Below are 20786 nucleotides of genomic sequence, written 5' to 3' on the forward strand. Positions count from 1 at the left end.
CAGGAAGCTAGCCCAGGCTTGTTCTCACTGTGCAGGTAAGGAGAGTAGAGGTGTGCAAGACCGCATAAGGTCTTGGTTTGGAAGTGAGGCCCCAATCTATTGACCAAAGTGAGGCAGAAGGGCAGCTCAGATTTAAGAGATAGAAAAATAGATTGCACTCTTGGTGGAAAAGTCACATCATAAAGGACAGAGATTCAGGGAGGGTTGGAGAATTGAGGCATTGTTTTAATCCATTTAACCACAAAGAAGCGTCTTGGGTAATCCTTTTTGTAAGCAAAACTCTATAAAACTCTAAATTCATATTACCTTTTTCCATATTGCTTACTTGTGGAGCTGGGGAACCTACTAGAACTCAGGATGGAATATTGGTGTGAGAAGATTTGGACCCTGGTTTTAGCTCCTTATACTTAATCTTTGTTGGGAGGGCGTGAGTTCAGATCTTCCATAATAATGACTTCATTGAGGTCTGGTGGTTGACTAGCAATGGGATTGCTCTGTTTGATTGAGCCAAATCTTTGATAAAAGTGTTACATGCTAATGACAGATTTATCAGACTTGTGACAATTTGGCATCTGCTTGAGCAAAGATTTCAATTTTGTAGAGAAAGAAAAGACTGTCAAAAATGTGGAGGAGGAAAATTATGTAAGTCCATAGCGCTTAGATGTACAGAGAAAAAATAAATTATGTTTTTGAAGCTAGTTCAAGAAACTTCAGGAATTATAAGCCAGATTTATCGGCCATAAAATGTAGTTTTTTCCCATGGAACCACATCTTATGTTTAGAGTGTACAAAAGAAACTTACCCATTCATATTTAAAGTGTATAAGTACTTTACTTCCCTTTATTCACAACTCAAGATCATTGTTGGGGGAAGGAGAATGAGGACTCATGTAGTTTTAGGAATAAACCAGGCAAGGTGAGTCTTTTACTCCAGAATGAAGGGACACAGAGAACTACACTGACTGGGCTGCAGGTATATTATCTCATTTAATGTCCATCACGACATTGGGATGTAGGCACTACCAGCCGCTGAGTTTATAGGGAAGGAGACTTAGGCTTCCAGAGGACAAGCAACGTGCCCAAATCCGCTCACCACTAGTGAGAGTGAAAGCCAAGCCCTGAGCTCTCATCGCCTGGTGTTCATTTTTCCTGGTGGGATGATGCTTCCGTTATAACAAATCACTTCCATCGTGGGTAACTTCATCTTTGTAATTCGAAAGTAATTGTGAATTGGGTTTTCTTTTCCCTCCAAGGCAGAGAAAGAGAGTCCATTTAATGCCACAGGAATGCTGTAGTCCTTGCTCAGGGTCTTCCCTAGAATGACCGCTGTTAAATCAAAGACAGAAAGACTAGTCCTCAGATGGGGAAACCAGTGGAAATGACCAACATGAACAAGGTCGTGACTCAAGAGCTTACAAATTTGAGGAAGAACTTTGCTCCAGGTAGGGCTTGAGGGAGGGGAGTGGCAGCCCCCCGCGCGAGAGGTGTGCCCAGGGCTCTGTGGCTCTGGACACCCTGTCCAGCGTCCACGCTGAGGTCATTCCGGAGAACAAAAGGACTCATTCATCCCCCATGCCTCCCAGACGTTAGGGTAAACAACTTTCAGATGCATTTCCTGTTCGCTGAAAATGTTTTCCACAGTGGTACCAGTCAAATAGTATCTGAAAATTCCCTTTTTGTGTTTCCTGAAGAAGTACTTTCTTTTGCAAGAGGTTTGCCGGGCCTGACATCATCCTAATTATTTCTTGACCAATTTTATCACCAACCACTGTAAATCTAGACCAGTTACCCAGTTTTACAAGGCAGTTAGGGTCACTCGGGGAATGTCCAAAATAGCAACAACAGGAACATTTCAATTCTACGTCTGGATCCTATGGTTGGAATGATATGTGACCTGTCTACCTGATGAACATTTATTGCATAACTTGGAGACGGAACTAATTGGTTGTGGAGTCATGAGGAACATTTAATAAGTGCCTGAAAAAAATCTGTGACTGTAAATACTAAGGGAGGTAATGAACTGACAGCTAGTTCTTACTCTCCGTATTTGAGAGAAAACGATTCAGAACTGTTGCAAAAGTTTGACACTTCCAAAATTGTGTCCTGGTTCCCTAAATAGAGGTCAGAGTTCAGTGCTTACTTTCTCCCTGTCCTGGCTTTTCTCAGTGACTCTCAGCCCCAGAGAGCAGCACTCCTGGGCCCCCCAGTGTACACGTCGAATCCAGCTGTACAGACGACTGCTCTTTTATAAGGTTCTTGCCTCAACGGTGAGAGGGAAAAAGAAACGGCACCTTGTTAATGAAACCACCTGAAACAGTGATAAGCCATTCTTAGAAAAACATGAGGAAATAGACATTCAGTATTAAGTTTAAAGTCAGAGATGGTTCCAGAACTTATTTTGAAAACATTGGCCCTACATGAGGAGAGAAGAGTCTCCTATCATGAGGATCTTTTCAGTCTCATGAAATATGGTGGCTTCCATCTAAAGGATGTGAGGCCGAGGCCAGCACCTCTAGCCTTCGTGGCTAGTTACTGGTAGATGTATCCCTGTTTCTAGAATCTCACTTTTGTTCAAAGCAAATTCTGTCTGGCCCTGCCCACTCATGGGACTCAAGAGCCCTCAATAGTCCGTGGAGGTGCCACCCACGACCCCATCAGCACGAGGATGAGGAAAGCAAACCGCGCTGTCTGGGGACGGCCAGGATTGGCCGGCTGGAGTCTTTGGGCTCCCTTGGCTTGGCAAACCCGAGAATTGGCCCCTCCTGACCTGACCTCGACAACGGGGCTACCAATGCCACTGGCATTCCACTGATGCAGGAGAGGATGGGAAAGGGAACCAGGTGTGAGATGTGGGCAAACTTTAAGGTACAATCAGGGGTAGCCTTACAGCTGCCCAGTGACTCTTGCTGTCTTAGACAGAAGAACCCCACTTCCCCTCTGGATGCGAGGTTGATTTGGCTTCAACATCTGCCTCTTTATGAATTGTCAGAGTTGATCTGGCTGCCCCGCTGCCCACAGAGAGGCTCTTTCCTTCCCGAACCAGCAGTCTGTCCTCTGTTACTCTCTGTTCCCTCCAGATACAGCTTGATCCCCAAACCTCCTAAGTTATGAAACGTTTCTCCTCCTCCTCTTCACTCTCACACGGAAAAGGACTCAAGACCAACCAGGACCTCTGAGCCACAGTTCGAGTCTAAAGGGCTATGATTTATTTTTACAAGTAGAAGTGAGTGGCTACATATGTTTTTTTGGCATTTGAAAGAAATTTTCCTGCCCAGAGGGCTTGGTGATTTGGGCTTCACTCTTTCCTTTCTCTCTCAATTCTCTCCTTAAGAAATAACCCAGAAAAACCGTACTTAGTCATCAGCAATCAAACATGTAAAAATCATGAATGGGCTGAATCACTTTCCTGGTAAGGACAGAAAGAACCAGAAGTCGGTTTGAGGCAGCTGTTGAAGAATAGTAGCCCTGGTAATAGGAAGAATTTGGTTTGCTGCTAGGTAAGACCTAGGACAGGAAGACCAGTTAGCAGGCGACAGCAGGAATCAGGCGAGAAATGACAAGGACCTGAATTGAACAGTCCCCCCAGGTGTGAAGCAAAGGAGGCTAATTAAATATTATATCTTTAGACTTCAGCGGCTAAAAGTTATCTGAAGGCAGATGGGTTTGGGAACCATGCCTGTAATTCATGAATCTAGGAAGGAAGGTTTCTATCACTTTCTACTTCCTCCTCCTCCTCCCCACACCTGATTATTTTCCCTTTTCAACATCAGGATATACCCTGGAGTACACATACAAGGAAGTCAATGTTAGGAAAAATTACAAATCTTATGATTGCAATGCACTTCCAAACCATATTCAAATACCACTAAAATTCCTTGTAAAAATGTTTTTAGTCAGCAAGTCCATGACTAGCCACTGGAAAGAATCTTACTAAAGAAAAATACTAATAAATAGAAAGCACCCAAAGGAAACACATATACGGATATTTTCAGCTAGGATTGGGAAAAGCAGAAAGGAAAAAAAATAAGGAGGAAAAATGTTTAATGATGAACAGAAATGTGTCATTTGTAATGAAAGACACTTGTATCCTTTGGTCTTAATTGAGCAACTCAAATTTTTGCGGTAATCCATCATAGCAGAGCATACTAGCATTATCGTTCTGAAATTGAAATATTATCTCTTGACCTTGATTTTATCAATACATTTTCCCTCGATCAAATTAGGTGGTGGTGCCTCGGTAAAAGTTCAGAAATATCTTGTTTCCCAAAAAGCAGTCTCAGCATCTTCCCTTTGACCCCACTTTTAGCTGGAAGACTATGTTGCACCTCTAGCTAGCTAGTAATATTTTTAGCACTAAGTTTTAAATTGATCGGTGGATCCTAAGTTAGCTATTCAAACTTTAAGAAAAGTTACACGCTCAATGTATAACGTTTTAAACAAAATTGATTTAGGAAAGAGACAAACTGCTTTTGGCAGGTTCTAACTTTGACTATAAGAAAAGGAAAAGGGGGAAAAAAATTAAATGCTTCTCTGTTTCATAGTGTTCCTAGTAGACAGAAAAAGTGGTTCATTCTTTGAAGATAAAATGTAGTCAGATTAAGAAAGGAAACATATTCCAATAGAAACAGCATTGAGAATTAGTTACATATCCTGGAAAAATAAGATTTAGCCCAACTATGTTGATATTACTTAGTAAGATTGGACACCAGAATTGGCAAAAACATTTTTTATTCAACTATTTTATGGAAATCCTATGAAAATAATTGAAAACAGAAACATTAAATTGCTTCAACAGAGAGAATGCACATTCTTTCTCTTCTACTCTCAATATTTTGCAAATCTATAGAAAGGGTTTGGAAGGAGAATACATTTTTTAAAATCCTCAATATGTGGAACAGATATGAAAATTAACTGTGAAGCAAGGTTTTTATGCATCAAACTTTTTTCCACTGACTTCTTAAAATGGAATGAATATATTTTACTGCTTCAAAACAAAAATGACTTCCAAAAGGAAATAAAAATTGCACCCAAGAATGCAACACATCTCTGTAGCATACATTTAAAGTAAATTAAATTGGCTATGTGACTCATATTACACAAAAATACAAATGTCAGAAGTGAAAAGTACAGAATGTAGAGCCATTGTATGAGGGTGTAGTGCTTTAGAATGTGGCATTTTAGCATCCAAAGCTCACCAAGTCTGTCCCGATTCAAGTTTCTGCTTTATGGCTCATTTTCATGCTTCCTCCCGCTTACTAGCCTCCATCAACTCAGTTTACATGAGTTTAGTGCTGAGTGAACACTAATCGTTTAGGACCAATTATTATCCCTGGGTGAACAATTCACTAAGCAACGATGTTTTACACCAGTCTTAGTAAAGAAACTAAGACTAAACATCAGGAAGTGTTTATAGCAATTGAATATTGCTATAACACCTAACTAAGCATGAACTCTAAGTAGGAGCATCTTGTAGAATTACAAATAGACCAAAATAATTAATCAAAGATGGATTCAATTTTTTTTAAGTCATCTACCGCAAGTAGATTGAGAAACAGTTAGAATATATAATCACAGTCCAAGTGTTGGAACAGGAAGGTGCCAGATGAAAAGGAATAAAAATGCTTTGATCATCTCAAAGTTTATTTTTCCAAAAATTAAAAGTTCCCAAAGGGCTATGGGAATCACTCAAACCATGACTCATCTTTTTTGTATTTGGAACTTGGGGTATAGTCAAAGGAAAGGCCCAGAACCTAATTGTCAGTCTAGCAGCCAATTTATAAAACTGATTGTTATTGAGTAGTTCATAATACAAAATCAATGAAATTATCCCAGCTCATATCACCCACAGATTATCATGCTGATATTTGGAGGACAACTTTCCTAATTGTTTCCCATATTATACTGTTTACTTAACCTACCATGATTATCTCTCAAAGTCAGTAAATACATTTCTCCATTAACATTGTTAATAACTACAGAATGTTCCATTTTATGAATATTCTAAAATTTGTTTAATCAATCTGCTACTGTTGAGTGTTTATTTATATATACCATCATATCTTTTTCCATCTATTTACTTTTAACCTATTTGCCTTTATATTTGAAGTGTGTTTCTTGTAGGCACCTACAGTTGGGTCTTACTTTTTAATCTGAACTGACAATCTCTGCTTTTTAATTGGAGTGCTAGACTATCTATGTTTAACATTATTGTTACTATTGCTGAGATTTGAACTTACCATCATGCATTTGTTCTCTAATTGTCCCTTGTTTTTCTGTTTTCTTTTTCTTCCTTCTATTGTACTGAGTATTTCTTATGATACCATTTAATCTCTTGGTTGGTTTATGAGTTCTGTTTGTTGTGTTATTCTAGTAGTTGTTCTACCATTTCACATATAGTACAGAAACATTCTAAGATTTATCTTCTTCTGGACTTTGTCAATTTTCTTATCAATTTTGCTTCTATATATGTCATAGACCCACAAGAATTTGTTTCAACATTTCTTGTGGTGTAGGTCTAGTGGTGATGACTTCTTTCAGTTTTTGTTTCAAAAACTGACATATTTCAAAATGTCTTTGTTTTGCCTTGGCTTTGAAGATAAATTCAGCAGGTATAGAATTCTAGGTTAACCTTTTTTTTTTTTTTTTCCTTTCAGTACATAAAACACAATACACTGTCTTTTAGTTTGAATTGCCGCTGGAGAGACATCTTCCATTATTATTATCCTATTTGTCTGTGTGTTAGGTACCTTTTTTTTCAAAGGCTCCTTTTTAGATTTATCTTTATCGCTATTTTGCAGCAGGGTAGTTATGATATACTTTGTATTTTTCTTCATGTTCTTGTTCTGGGGTTTGATGAGCTTCCTGAATATAAGAGTTTATAGTTGTTATCAAATTTTTAGCCACTACTTTACAAATATTTTTTTCTGTTCTCCCTCCTTTTCTCTTATAGACTCCAATTCTACATATATCTTTCCACCTAAACATGTCCCACAGGTAACTAAAGCTCTCATTTCATTAAAATTATTTATTCATAAAATGATTTATGAATTAATAACTCATAAGTAATTATTTTCTGGGTTTCATTTTGGATACTTTCTTTGCTATGTCTTCAACTTCACTAATTGTCTTAGTTTTGGCCATAACAAAATAACATAAATGATGGCTTAAACCACAGACATTTATTTCTCACAGTTCTGGAGGCTGAGAAGGGGATTCGGTTCCTGGTGCTAATCCTGTTTCAGGCTTGCAGACTGCCACCTTCTCACTGTGTCCTCACATACTGGAGAGAGAGTTATATTTTTCTTTTCCACTTATTATAGTCACTAATGGCATTATGAGTGATCCACTCTCATTACCTCATTTTACCCTCATTATATCCCAAATGATCCATCTCCAAATACCAAAACGTGAATTTCAGGGGGAAAAAATTCAGAACAAGGCAATAATCATTTGGGGGCAATATTTAATCTGTTATTAATTCCATCCAGTGTGTTTTTTTATTTCAGACATTGTGATTTTTATTTCCAGAATTTTGATTTGTATTTTTTTTATATCTTATGTATTTATATCTTTATATCTTCCAGGTGCAACATGTTCTCTAGCTTCTTGAACATCTGGAATGTAATCCTAAAAACCCTATCATCTATGTCATTTCTGGGTTGATATCAATTTTTTTTTTATTAGTATTAGGGGGTTGTATTTTTCTGCTTTTCTGTATGCCTTAATTAACAACCCAGCATTGGGATTTTTAACTTGTTGGTGCTGGGTATTTTTGTATTTCTATAAATATTCTCAAGCTTTGGTCTGGAACACAGTTAAAGTAATTGAAAACAGTTTTTAATCTTCTCAAATCTTTCTTTTAAGTTTTGTCATGCCAGTTCAGAGCAGTGTGTAGGCTGTCTCTAACTTCCCCCCATTTGAGGGTTCATCTTACCCCAGTGCCTTCTGGGCACTCTACCTAATACTCCATGAATTAAGAGGTTTTTCACCTTGGCTTTTTGGAACATGAACTGTTCTTGCTATATAAGAACAGGCCAGTATTTCCTCTATAGCTTGTCAATGGTTCTTTGCCCAGTCTTGGGTAATTTCCTTACATACATGCCCTGATCAGTACTCATCTCAGGACTTAACGGTACCCTTCGTAGGTCTCCAGAGCTCGCTCTCTCTGTGCTGCTCTCTCCTTTCTGGTACTCTGCCCGACAAAGTCCAGACACCTTGGCCTTCCAAGGCTCCTATTGCTGGTTCCTCAAGTCAGGTGCTTTTTCCTGTGCTGCTTCCTGAAATGTTTATCCAAGTACTAAGCTGGAGTAAGCTTAGGTCTCACCTCACATGTTCCCATTTTATCAAGGATCATTCAACTTCAGTGCCTGATGTCTAGTCTTAAACAGCGTTGTTTTGTGTGTAGTTTTCCACTGCATTGGTTGTCTTCAGGTGGAGGGTAAATTCAGTCTCTGTCACTCCATCCTGACCAGAATCGCTCTTTCTATTAATTTTTAAATTACTTTATATATTAAAAGTGACAATGTTTCATCTCTCATATATGTTAGACTGAAAGCTCTATTTAATTTAGTGTTTGTGGAATTAGTCCTGGCACCCAAGACAAAAAGAAGAAAACCAAGGAAGTATAAAACTCATATGAGTCCAAAAATTGTGCTGGAGTTGACTCATAAACCAAACTGATTCTCTGATGGAGAAGTTGTATAATAGTGATATGTCATGTACTCAGTTGGATTGCTTTGTAATAGGAGATTTTGATAAATATACACCTGGGAATAAACTTTCTTGGAAATAACTCAGATCTATATGTCCAGGCAAATTAAAAACACAATAAAAGCAGCTAAATATGAAAATGCTAAATTTAACTCATGTTTAATTCATTTCTTCATTTAATATACATACATTAAGCACTTATTTTGTACTGAGGGCTTTTAAAAACAAAATATAATTTGATACTAGATATGAATTATAAACTAAACTTTGCTGACATATGTACAAAGGAAGGTACATCATTGACATGTCCTCAATTTCTCTAAAAATTAAGGAGGTCATAAGAACCAGGAGATATTTCACCCCTTTGAAGCATAAACTTTTTTTCAACTGTTGTTTGTCCTGAGAAGTTGAAGAAAAACAAAAGTAGGTAGTTTTCAAATGAGGGCAAATAAGAGTTTATTGCAAATGTGTCATTTAAATAATAGAAGAACAATATGGAAATATTTGGCCTCTAGTAAATTATGTACAATATGAGTATATCAGATACTTATATTAAGGAATTTAATGCTTCAAAGATAGCGAATTCTGCCATTTCAACCCCCATGATAACTTGTTCAAAATAAAAGTTACGAAATTTCCAAAATTATAGATAATGCAATGGGCTAAAAGCAATCCAGAAATTGTAGGCTGGATTATTTGTTAGAATACTTAAATTTCAACATAAAATTGCAAAGTAAAGGCAGATACCCAAAATTTCAACAAATTGTTTTCATTGCCAACCTAACACAATCAGTACAATACTTATCAGTATCCACTATATTAATTAATCCATCACAATCAATGACTAAATATTACTTATTAATAATTTTTTTATTTGGAATAATTTTAAGTTTACAGAAAAATTGCAGGCTACACTGAGAGTTCCCATATATGCCCCTAACCGTTTTCTTTAATGTCAACATTTTACATAAATTATTATGTATATGCATCAAAACTAAGAAACCAACATTGACACATTATTATTAAATAAATTCTAATTGTGTAGAGTAAAACATTATTCAAATAATGAGTATAAACATGTGCCTTTTTTAAGGAAAAATACTCTATTTTGGCTAATCAATGATTAATACCCTTGAGTTAAGTTCTAGAGATGCAATTCTACATTGGGTTCTCCTTAGTAGAATTGAAAGTAAACGAATTTGGACAGATTTTATAATGAAATCGTCTTGGATGAGAGCTGTTGTGATCCTCATTCTGGGCTCAACTTTAACTCAAGTCAGGCATAGCAGCTCCCTTCTTTAACTGCCAAAGGACCCCAGGAGGGCTGGTTTTCCAGTTTTTGTAATAGGATCTTTAAATGCTTTGGATTTACTTTTTCTTTATAATTTGCTCAAATTGTACTTATCCTTAAATTTTCTTAATAAAGACTAGTTATTCGACAAAATATTTTCTCTGTTTATGTATTAATGCATCCATAAAATTAATCAAATCATACAAATTTGCATTTTTATAAATGGCCTTTATTGAAAAGAATAGGATTTTATGAAATAGAGATCATCCTGGAAAATCTGGGATGTATAGCTTTTGTCTCCATGGCAACCAAATAACTGGTTGCACCTGGTCTGCCAGGGTAATTAATTTCTTGCATGCTGGGATGGTCTGATTATTCTCAAGGTCAGCAAAAAGGAATAAACAAGATGACCTTTCTTTAAATCAAAACAAACAAATCTTATATAGAGATATGCTCTAATTGCACTCTTGCAGTAGGTTTTACATTTGAGCAATAAGATAGGAACCCAGATTTTTAGTTGAGCTTAATTTTCAGAGCAATCTATTGAGCTAGCCATATTTGTAGGATCCCAAAGATTTTTTTTCCTCTTGCTTGAGTTAGTTCAGCTGAGTCAATACTTGTTTGTGGGTACAGTGTACTTCATTGAAGAGAAAGAAAAATGTCAGAAGACATACAGACTAAGCACAGACATACCTCAAAGATATTGTAGGTTTGGTTCTAGACCACCACAATATAGTGAGTATTGCAAAAAATAACTGTAATCTTTTTGTTGGGGGAGGGTCATGCCTTCAGTTTGTATCAAGCAAACAGACAACATCAAGAACCGCAATATCTACAAAGCAAAATAATGCAAAGGGCAACAAAATAAAGTATGTCTGCATCCAAAGACTGGTTATCTTGAACCTGGTGGCACATTAGAATCAACTGGAACTCTTTTAAAACAAACCAGTGTCTAACTTCAGAAATTGTAACTCAATTAGTTTGGAGTAGAGCCTGGGCACCAGTAATTCTCTAAAGCTAACTAGAATACGCAACCATAATTAACAATCAGGATTAGATAGTATGCTAGCTTAGCAAATTTTGATCAATGTAGTAAAGTCCTTAGTAGATGAGGGTCAGGTAAATATTTATTAAAGTAAGTTAGTTTGTCCTTAATATTCTTTCTGTGCTACAAACTAATGAAAGCTTCAGGGATTGCTAATGGTAAAAGAGTTAGAAGATAACACTCTTTAGTTTTGTTGACTGTAAACAAAAAAATCAATAGACTAGGTGTCCCATCACCAAAAATACCTTATTGGAGGGGGTGCAGGAAGGAGGGGTGGGGGAAGACTGCAATCCGTGTATGCAGCCCTGGTCAGCCAGGTGGAGGTTCTGCCCAGACAAAGACGGAGGAATTACTTTGTAGAAGGGAAGCGGAATTAAGGTGAGGGGCAGCTGTTATAACCATAGAGCTCTGTTGTAAACAGTTGTTCCTGGAGGCCTCTAGCAATGACGTAGGGTGTGAGAGTTCCTCCCACAAGCCCTCCTCATCCTCATCTAAGCTGTCTCTGTCATAAATTTTGACAGTTTTCTTCTCTTTTTTTCAACCCCAGTGTCACATACTTAAGCTTTTAGTATATACCTTCCATCTGAGGAGGTTAGAATGTCTGAATCTCAAGATGCCTCACTGTAGACGGTTTTCCCAGGCGTAAGCTGGAATCAGGTTGTACTGGCTCCAGGAATTAGTTGTGAAACTTGCGGAAACTTCGCTAGCTGGTTGTTAAATTGTTCTTAGCTTGAAGTTGGCCTTGGTGGGAGTATTTACACCCTGGTAATCAGAAAATGTTACAAGTGAGGGCTTCCTCTTTTCTGGAGAGTGAGCTGTTAAACATCTGCCCACCGACCACTGGTTTTCAGCTATCTAAATAAGATCAGATAAATAAAATTTGACTAGGCTTTAGGTATTTGTCAACACTTTATATATATATATATATATATGAAAGCTGAGATTCAGAGAGTTTAAGTGACTTGTCAAGAAAATTGCTGGTGGGCGCAAGAATAGATACCAGTTCACCAGAGTGTCTATAATGATTCTGGTCAAATGTCATCTCAGTATTTTACAAATAAACATCCATCTACACAGTATTATTTTAGGGGCACAAGGCATCTGTTGTACAAATGGAAACATTTTGTAATAACTAGGATACATCTAGACAGTGGCATACCATGCACCCTTTAAAAAGAACGAGGGAGACTTCTATGTAATAAAATGAAAAGAACTCCAGTGTGTATATATACGTATATATAATATATATATATTTTTTATCGTCACCTGAGGACATTTTTGCATTTATCTTCAGATAGAGTGGGAGGGAAAGAGGGAGGAAGAGAGAGAGAAACATCGATGTGAGAGGGACACATCGAATGGTTGCCCCCTGTTGTGGTCGGGGACAAACCAAAACTGAGGTATATGCCCTTAACGGGAACCGAACCTGGGACTCTCTGGTCCGCGGGCCAACGCTCTAATTGCTGAGCCAAACTGGCTAGTGTGCCAGTGTATATTGATAAGAGAAACAAGCACCGTATAGAATAGTGTACATAACATGTTACCTTCTGTTTGCAAAGGGAGAAATAAAAATATACATGGTTGTATCTGCAAAAAAGAAAATACTGGAAGTGTACTAGGAACCTAATAGAAATGTTTCCCTAGGTAGGAGTGATATAGGGTGGCAGGGACAAGATGTTTCTGTGTTTACAACCAAGTGAAGGCTCTGACAACTGACAGCTGGTAACAACCTACAGTGATCTCTATAAACATAATGATTTCACAGAATTTCAACATCTAATGTGGTCACACCGTGACCATGATGGAACCAGGCCCCAAAAAGATATGCTGGACACCATGTAACCACAAAGGTAACAAATACCTTTCTCTCTTGGCTAACATGAGTTCTTACTCTTTCTCTACCCTGACACCTCTAGCTTCACTTTGTTTCTCTTGTTTTCCAGATGAAAATTAAGAGTCTCAGTTATTTAATTGCCCTTGTTTTTTTCCAGCACCTAATTTGGTCAATGCTCAAGTTTGAACATCAGAAGAGTAATAGTACTGAAATTATTAACATCCAAGAATACATAATAAATACATACAAGAGAAAGCAGGTTATTATAACAATTTTATTTTATTGTTATCTAATATAATGAGCCATATAATTGTATTCTCAAGGAGTACAAAGAAACTAAGTGAATGCAAGACCAAAAAGACATGATACAAGAAAGAGATGCTAAAACGGAGGTAAAATCATCTACAAAACTTGGCACATGACTTGAAATTGTCTCTAGTTAAGAGATAAGTCTTTTCTTGAGCCAAGAAAAATAATCTCAAAATAAGACTTTGACCTTCTTCCTAAGTTCTTATAACCCGTCTCTGTAATAAGATGAGCATTAGTTTTCATTCATCTCCCAGTCTCTGAACAGCAACAATGTTCCTGGCACAGAAGATTCAAGAGAAGTAGGATCTGGTAGCAGCTATCAAAAAGTTCACTTCCCAAAGGGTGGACCTAAACTGCTTCTGTTCCTTCTCATTTCTTTTCAGACATCCATCCGTTACCCAGGAAAGTTTTTTTCTATAGTTATATGATCAATGTCTGTCTTCTGTCTCCATGATGACTAGTGGCTCTTGGAAGGCAGGGACTATTTACGTCTCACTCACCATTACATTCCCAGTGCCCGCAATGCATCTAGTATAAGTAGACTCTTGTACGGGGTTGAGTCATGTCTCTCCAAAGTTCACGTCCACCCAGAACCTCAGAATGTGACCTTATTTGAAAAGAGGTCTCTGCAGATGTAATTAAAGTCATAGTAGATGAGGTCATACTGACTTAGGGTGAGTCTTAAGTCCAAGATGACTGGTGTCCTTATAAGAAGAGAAGGTACACAGAGGCACACACAGAGAGGGAAGAAGGTCATGTGGTGTCAGAGGCAGAGACTGGAGTGATGTAGCTTCAAGCCAAGGCAGCCAAGGGATGCCAGAAACCATCAAAGGCTGGGAACAGGCAAGGAACGCAAGAAAAGGAAGACTCGCAATGGCTTTATCTGGTTCAAGGGTTTTTGAAAGCATAAGAACCTATATCTCCAAGCAATTTGGAAGGCATGTGGAACAGTGGTTAAGAAACAGGACTTTCAGTTAGTCTCTCTGGGTTTGAATTCTGGTCCTACCACTGTGAGCCTTACGCTGTTTTCACATCTGTAAGACGAGGACAGTGATAATAACTACCCTCGATTGTGAAGACAATTTAATAAAATGAGGCATGTAAAGTATGAAACTATGCTGCTAAATACATAGCCCTGAGCCACAAGTGGCCACTGAGCCCTTGAATTATGCCTCCTCCATGTTAGATGTATTTTAAGTAAAATGTGGACAAGATTTTGGACACTTTCTATAAAGAAAAGAATGTTAATGCCTTGTTAGTACTTCTTTGATATTAATTACATTGTAAATACAGGTATTTTTAACATATTGAGTCAAAATATTAAAGTTAACTTAGACTGGGTTTTGGCATGTGGCTACTAGAAAAAGTAAAATCACACATGTGGTTCAAGTGTACAGCTCATATTATACTTTTACTGGACATGTCTGGGATAAACGGACATGCCTGGGCACTAAAAAAATTGCTGCCATTTATTTTTTTTAAATATTTTTAATTGATTTTAGAGAGAGAAGAAGGGGGAGGGAGAGAGAGAGAGAAACATCAATGAGAGAGAATATCGATTGGCCACCTCCTGCACGCCCCCCACTGGGGATCTGGTCCACAACCTGGGCATGTGCCCTGACCAGGAACTGAACTGGTGACCTCTTGGTGCATGGGTCGATGCTCAACCAGTGAGTCACATCAGCCAGACGAAATTGCTGCTATTTAAAAATATGTTGAATCACTGTAAAATTTAGTGTCGAATACTGATTCTGAAGATTGTTATGGATAAGAGTGAGATAATTCTACATAAGAAAGGTCCTATAGTGTTGTTGGCCCATCATAGATGCCTCTCTCAAGTTATTTGTCTGTTCTTCAGAATTGCCATTTAGTGAGCACTTGCATTGTGTCAGACTCTATACTAAGTATTTTGCACTCACCACCTGATAACCAATGTAGTCCTATTATTTGTGAATAACATATATAACTTAGATTATATGTGTTATATAGAGTCGGTGTTACAGTTTTTATTGTGTTAATATACATCACTGGCTATTGAGTCATAACAATTGCTCTAGAGTAGGGAAGGAAAAGCCGTCATAGAAAATGTGTCCATGTCACAGACATAGTGAGCACCTGCAACCTGGGTATGTCCATGGAAGTGTGATTCAGATCCTAACATTGTCCGATTCATCTTGGTGGCAGAAGAACTAGAATCCCTTCTGAAGAAAGAGCAGAAAACCTTCCAACACCTGGCATTTCCCAGAAGCCTCCTGTCACTTTAAACCTTCAAACTCTTTGCCCTCCAGGCATGAAATATGAACCTACTTAAATAATATTTCTTCTCTTTCGAGTTGAGTTGTTGAAGAAACTCCTCCCAATCATGCTCCTGACTCTTCCATTGAGTTAATCGCTAAAGGAACTGTAATCTCCCATTAAGAGATCTCATCGTTAGCATGTATTCAGAGGCGAGGAAAAAGGAAGAACACAGTATCAGTTCTGTCCCGGTTGGGTTGCATTTTTGCTGTGTACTCCTTGAGGAAAGAAGGAGCATGAGATATTCTTGGCACTGAACTTGGAATCGCTCAGCCAAAAGGAGCAAAACTATTATGAACTTTGGATAAGGCTTTAACCTTCCCCACTAAAAGTTTATGTTAGGTCTCTATCTCTGGAAGGGACCACAGTGAACATGGCTCTTCCTGTCTTCATGAGCCACTGAAATGACCTCTTGTTCCTCATTATAAGATAGAGTGAGAGTGGGCACTTGCTGGGTCGCTAGAGTGAAAGTATGAAGGGTACTCGTTAGATGCCTTTTCACATTGACGTGGGAGACACAGATCGTTTAAGGGCTAGGTAGTAGGAATTTGAGACTTTCCTGGATTGGGGCTGGAAATATCTAACCCAGGAACTTTCTCAAAGTTCTGTGAGTAAGCCTCTAGATGTCATGCATTTTTCTCTCACCCTTAACTTCTTCTCGTCTGTAGAACAGAGAAATACCCCTCCACCTCTGAAGGCCAGTCCTCTACCTCCAGGCTGCCCTCGCTCGCCTGCAGCCTTCCCTTCACTGTGGTCTTCCTGCTTAATATTCCTTCCTTCTCGGGCAGCCGTTCCCTCTCCCCTCTCCCCTGCACAGTCCAGTCGTCTGTGCTTGCAGTTTCTGATTCCTCGCCTCCTCCATCTGTGTGCTTCCTTCTCACTCCGGTCTTCACCTGAACAGTTCTCAGTGACACAGGCCCAGGTCACCAAGCCCAATGGCTGTTTTGCCATTTTCGTAGTCCTTGGAATCCCAGTAACATTCTGCCCAACTGACTCCCACCACATTGTTAGAGTCTCTTCTCTGGTAACACAACACTCTTAGCTTTTCAGCCACCTCCCTGCTCACCTCAGTCTCTTTCGCTGGGTTTTTCATGTGAGAAGAACACAGGTTTGCCACGAGGCCCAAATGTTTTCTTTCTTGATATTCTCTTCCGAGGCTGTGTTATCCATGCCTGGGGCTCCAACTGTCCAAGGAGACACTCCAAATTTTGTCTCCAGCTCATGTCTCTCTTCTGAGTCCAAGCAAGTGGTCTATCAAATACTTATTCAGCTTTTACCACGTAAATATCTCACAGGCACGTCAAACTGTATGTATTCAGAATGGGGTTCCTAATCTTTCTTCGGGCCTTTCCCAACGCCTCCCCAGTCTTGGCCTTCCTGAGACGACAAATGCTGGTGCCCACCCAGTGTAAGCCATTGCACTAATGTTTTCGCCATCCACCAAGTTGCACAAGTAGGAACCCAAGCCTCTTATTTTGTAGCAGTTTCTTCTTCATCTCTGAGAGCCAATCACTCACCAGTTTCTAAATATCATTGTATCTCTACTGCAACTACCCTACTGGGCTCATGCAAAAGCTTTTTGACCAGTGTCCCATAGCCACACTCCTCCAGCTACAATTCTGCAACAAAGTCACAAGGCATCTTAATGTGCACATCACGTGCATTCACTTCCTTGCTTAGAACTCTAAAGTTGCTTTCCATTTATGTTTGAATATTTTCCCCAAATCCTCAAACAGCTCACCTTCCTCTGGATTATCTGGCCCATTGTCCACTAGCCTCACTTATGCCATGTTCCCTAGTTTCTCTCTTCAAACCACACCCCTTCTTTGGTTCCTCCACAGAGCCAAGCTCCTTTCTGTTCAGAATCCCCATGCATTTCCCTGTCTCCCCTCTCCTCTCTCCTTGACGTTGCATCGGTTAGAGCTCAGCTGAAATGTTTTTGCATGAAGTGGGTTTTTATTCCCCAACAAGACCAAGTCCTTATATGTTCTCTCATGTAATACATTTGCGGATGTACATTTTGATCTTGTAAACGTGATAAGAATTGTAATTAAATTACTAATGATATAATTGGCATTTTAATTCTCATTTTATCCTCTCTATGAAGACTGAAAAAATTGGTGGGTTTCTTTTTTTACTGCTGAATCTCTGTACATAAACATAGTAGTTCTAATAAATACCTGTTCAATTAGAAGGTATAGAAAGAAAACAAGAATTTTCTTTAATATGTATTTATAATATTACATGATTTATAATCTTTTGTTTTAAAATGAGCTTTAAGTTACAGATATTTAAGTGAAAAATTGAAGATTTCTGAAATCAACCCATAATTACATAAATTTACAGAAAGATAATTTGACCTACTGTTTCACAACTAAATAGTAAAGGTCAAACTAGCAGAATAAGCAACTCAGAAAGAATTTTTTAAAACAACCCAACAATGTTAATAATAATTATGGTCCTAAAACATTATTGACAACTTTGCAACTATGTATCTGCCTGAGAAGCACAAATACAAATACCTTATATTGGTCCCTTTGAATTAAACTAGAGAGTCCTTGGCCTTTTTTTTTTTTTTTTTTGTAAATCCTTGCCCTCTTAGGAGCTATTTTAAACACTTTTTTTTTCTTTAAAAATTTTTTTTTCCTTTTACTGATTTTAGAGTGAAAGGAAGGGAGAGGAAGAGAGAGACAGAAACATTGATGAGAGAGAACATCGTTTGGCCACCTCCTGCATGCCCCCCACTGGGGATTTGACCCACAACCTGGCCATGTGCCCGGACTGGGAATTGAACCGGTGACCTCTCGGTGCATGGGTCGATGCTCAACTGCTGAGCCACACTGGCCAGGCTAAACATTTTTTTCTATTTACTCTCTCCTTACCCCAGAAATGTTAATACTGCAGATCTACTGTGTGTCTGTGTGTGTACTTACATGCATATCTGTGCTTTATACATGAGAAGGCAATATTTTTTTTACTTCTCAAGAACAGATTATGGTTCCTTTGGGGGCAACATTTCCTCTGCTGAGAATGTATGAACTGGGGTGATTTCTTTTAAAGATAACAGTGCATAATCAACAACTTAATAAGTACCCTCAACATGCCTGTCAGGACGGAACTGTGCAGACCATGTCTGTGCTACCTCCCCAACTCTGCAGAGTTGTCTTCAGTTCACTGGCTTGATACCTGGTACAAGTTATCTAGCCATGGTGACACCTGCTCCATGTGGGCCTGCAGCCCAACCAGCACTGCCTAAGGGACAGGAGGCTGTTCCGTCCAGAGCTAATTGTTCTGTATAGGATCCCCAAATCACTACACTTTTTAACAGCCAAAAATATTATTAAACAAAAAAACAAGCTTGAGAAGATAACATTAGAATAATATCATCACCAAAAAAAGAATGTCTGGATAGAAAGTGGTAAGGTTTTACTCAGCTTAGTCTTGATTGTTATAAAATATAGAAGCAAGAAGGAAATATCAAACAGAACATTATTTTAAGCAAATATACTTTTCCCTATAAAAATCCTAGTACTCACCCATGATCAAATGACTACACATCTAAGAGCAACTATAGTTAACATTTGAATCTCTTTCTGCAGTTGATACTTTGCCTCATTTCCACTGCCCAAAATGTTTCTCCTTGAAACTTTTTTCTATTATTTTTTTTATGATTATTAAGAATTATATGTTTTTGAGGCTGTCTTTTCTTTGACCAAGTCTTAAGGCTCTGAAGGACTTTGGAAACCATGGTGATGGCTTTTGTAAATATCACATTAGCATAGTAAGCAGCAGATTTTGATTTTGCAGTGGGAATACACATTTTATCCAGCACTAAAAATAAATTATTGAGATTATCTTAAAACCAGTTGCAGAAATCCCAAGACATAAACTGGATCATATAGAAAATCTTGTGTTCCAAGGGAGTTTGGTGCTCTGAGAACTAAGCAGTGTGTAGTTGGACACATCAGTTACCTAGTCTTCAACCTCTTAACCCCAAATAACTTATTTTGATGAGCAATAAGTTTCACACAAGAAAATGACCTCATCTCACTCGATTTTTTGGAACTATATAAACTTCTTAGAAGAAAAGCAATAAGAGCAGTAAATAGCCTGGCCACTGTGGCTCAGTGGCTGGGCATCAACCCGTGCACCAAGAGGTTGCTGGTTCGATTCTTGGTCAGGGCACATGCCCAGGTTGTGGGCCCAATCCTCAGTGGGGGGCGTGCAGGAGGCAGCCAATCGATGTTCTCTCTCATCCATGTTTCTATCTCTCTCTCCTTTCCTCTCTGTCTAAAACCAGTAGAGAAAAAAATTTAAAAAAAAAACCAAAAAACAGTAAACAAATGGTTTATTTCATATGTATCATTCTTTTCTGTGCTGGAGTATCTTCTAAAGAAAGGTGTTATGATTTAGATGCAAGCATGATGATGAAATGCTAATGAAGACTAAATTGCCTACTGATTACGTGCCTAGAGGTATTTTGTGTTTTGTGTCAATGACAATATTAAATGCAATTTATTATACATCTTGATTTTTTTAACCTCTTCTATGGATCATTGTGTTACCTTCAATGAACAAAGCAGGCAAATCTTCACTGATATTCTTTATGATTCTTAAATTGTGCTAGGGTCAATGGAACCATCAGGAAAAATGGTTTTGCTCCTCATCACATTCAGGCCACCATAGAACTCATTGGTGGCCTGACCATCTTTAGCCACTAAAGCACTATTTTACTCAGGAAAAAAAGACATCTAAACATGCCTGAAGGGGGAAAAAAAAAAACAAAAAAAAAACTGCAAAGAAAACAAGACAAAATTGCACTTGCTGTCAAAAAATGTTTTTAAAGCATTATATACCACAACCAAGTAGAATGTATCCCAGGTGTGCAAAGCTGGCTCAACATTAGAAAATCAATTAATATAATCCATCACATCAACAGACTAAAAAAGAAAAAGCACATAATCATATCAACAGATGATATCAATAGATGCAGAAAAATGCAACACCTATTCATGATAAAAACTGTCAGTAAACCAGGGGAAGTTTCTCAGTTTGATAAAGACTTTTTACAATAGCCCTAGAACTAGCATCATAATGTTGAGAAATTTGAACATTTACCACTAAGATCAAGTACAAAGCAAGGATGTCTTTTCACTACTTCTTTTCAACATTGTACTGGAAGTTTCTGCTAATACAATAAGCAAGAAAAGGAAACAAAGACACGGAGATTGGAAAGGAAGACATAAAACTACCTTTGTTCCTGGATGTCATAATCATGTAAGAAGAAAACTTGAAAGAAATGAC

Source organism: Molossus molossus, unplaced genomic scaffold (genome assembly GCF_014108415.1).
Source record: "Molossus molossus isolate mMolMol1 unplaced genomic scaffold, mMolMol1.p scaffold_m16_p_11, whole genome shotgun sequence".
Classification (NCBI taxonomy): domain Eukaryota; kingdom Metazoa; phylum Chordata; class Mammalia; order Chiroptera; family Molossidae; genus Molossus; species Molossus molossus.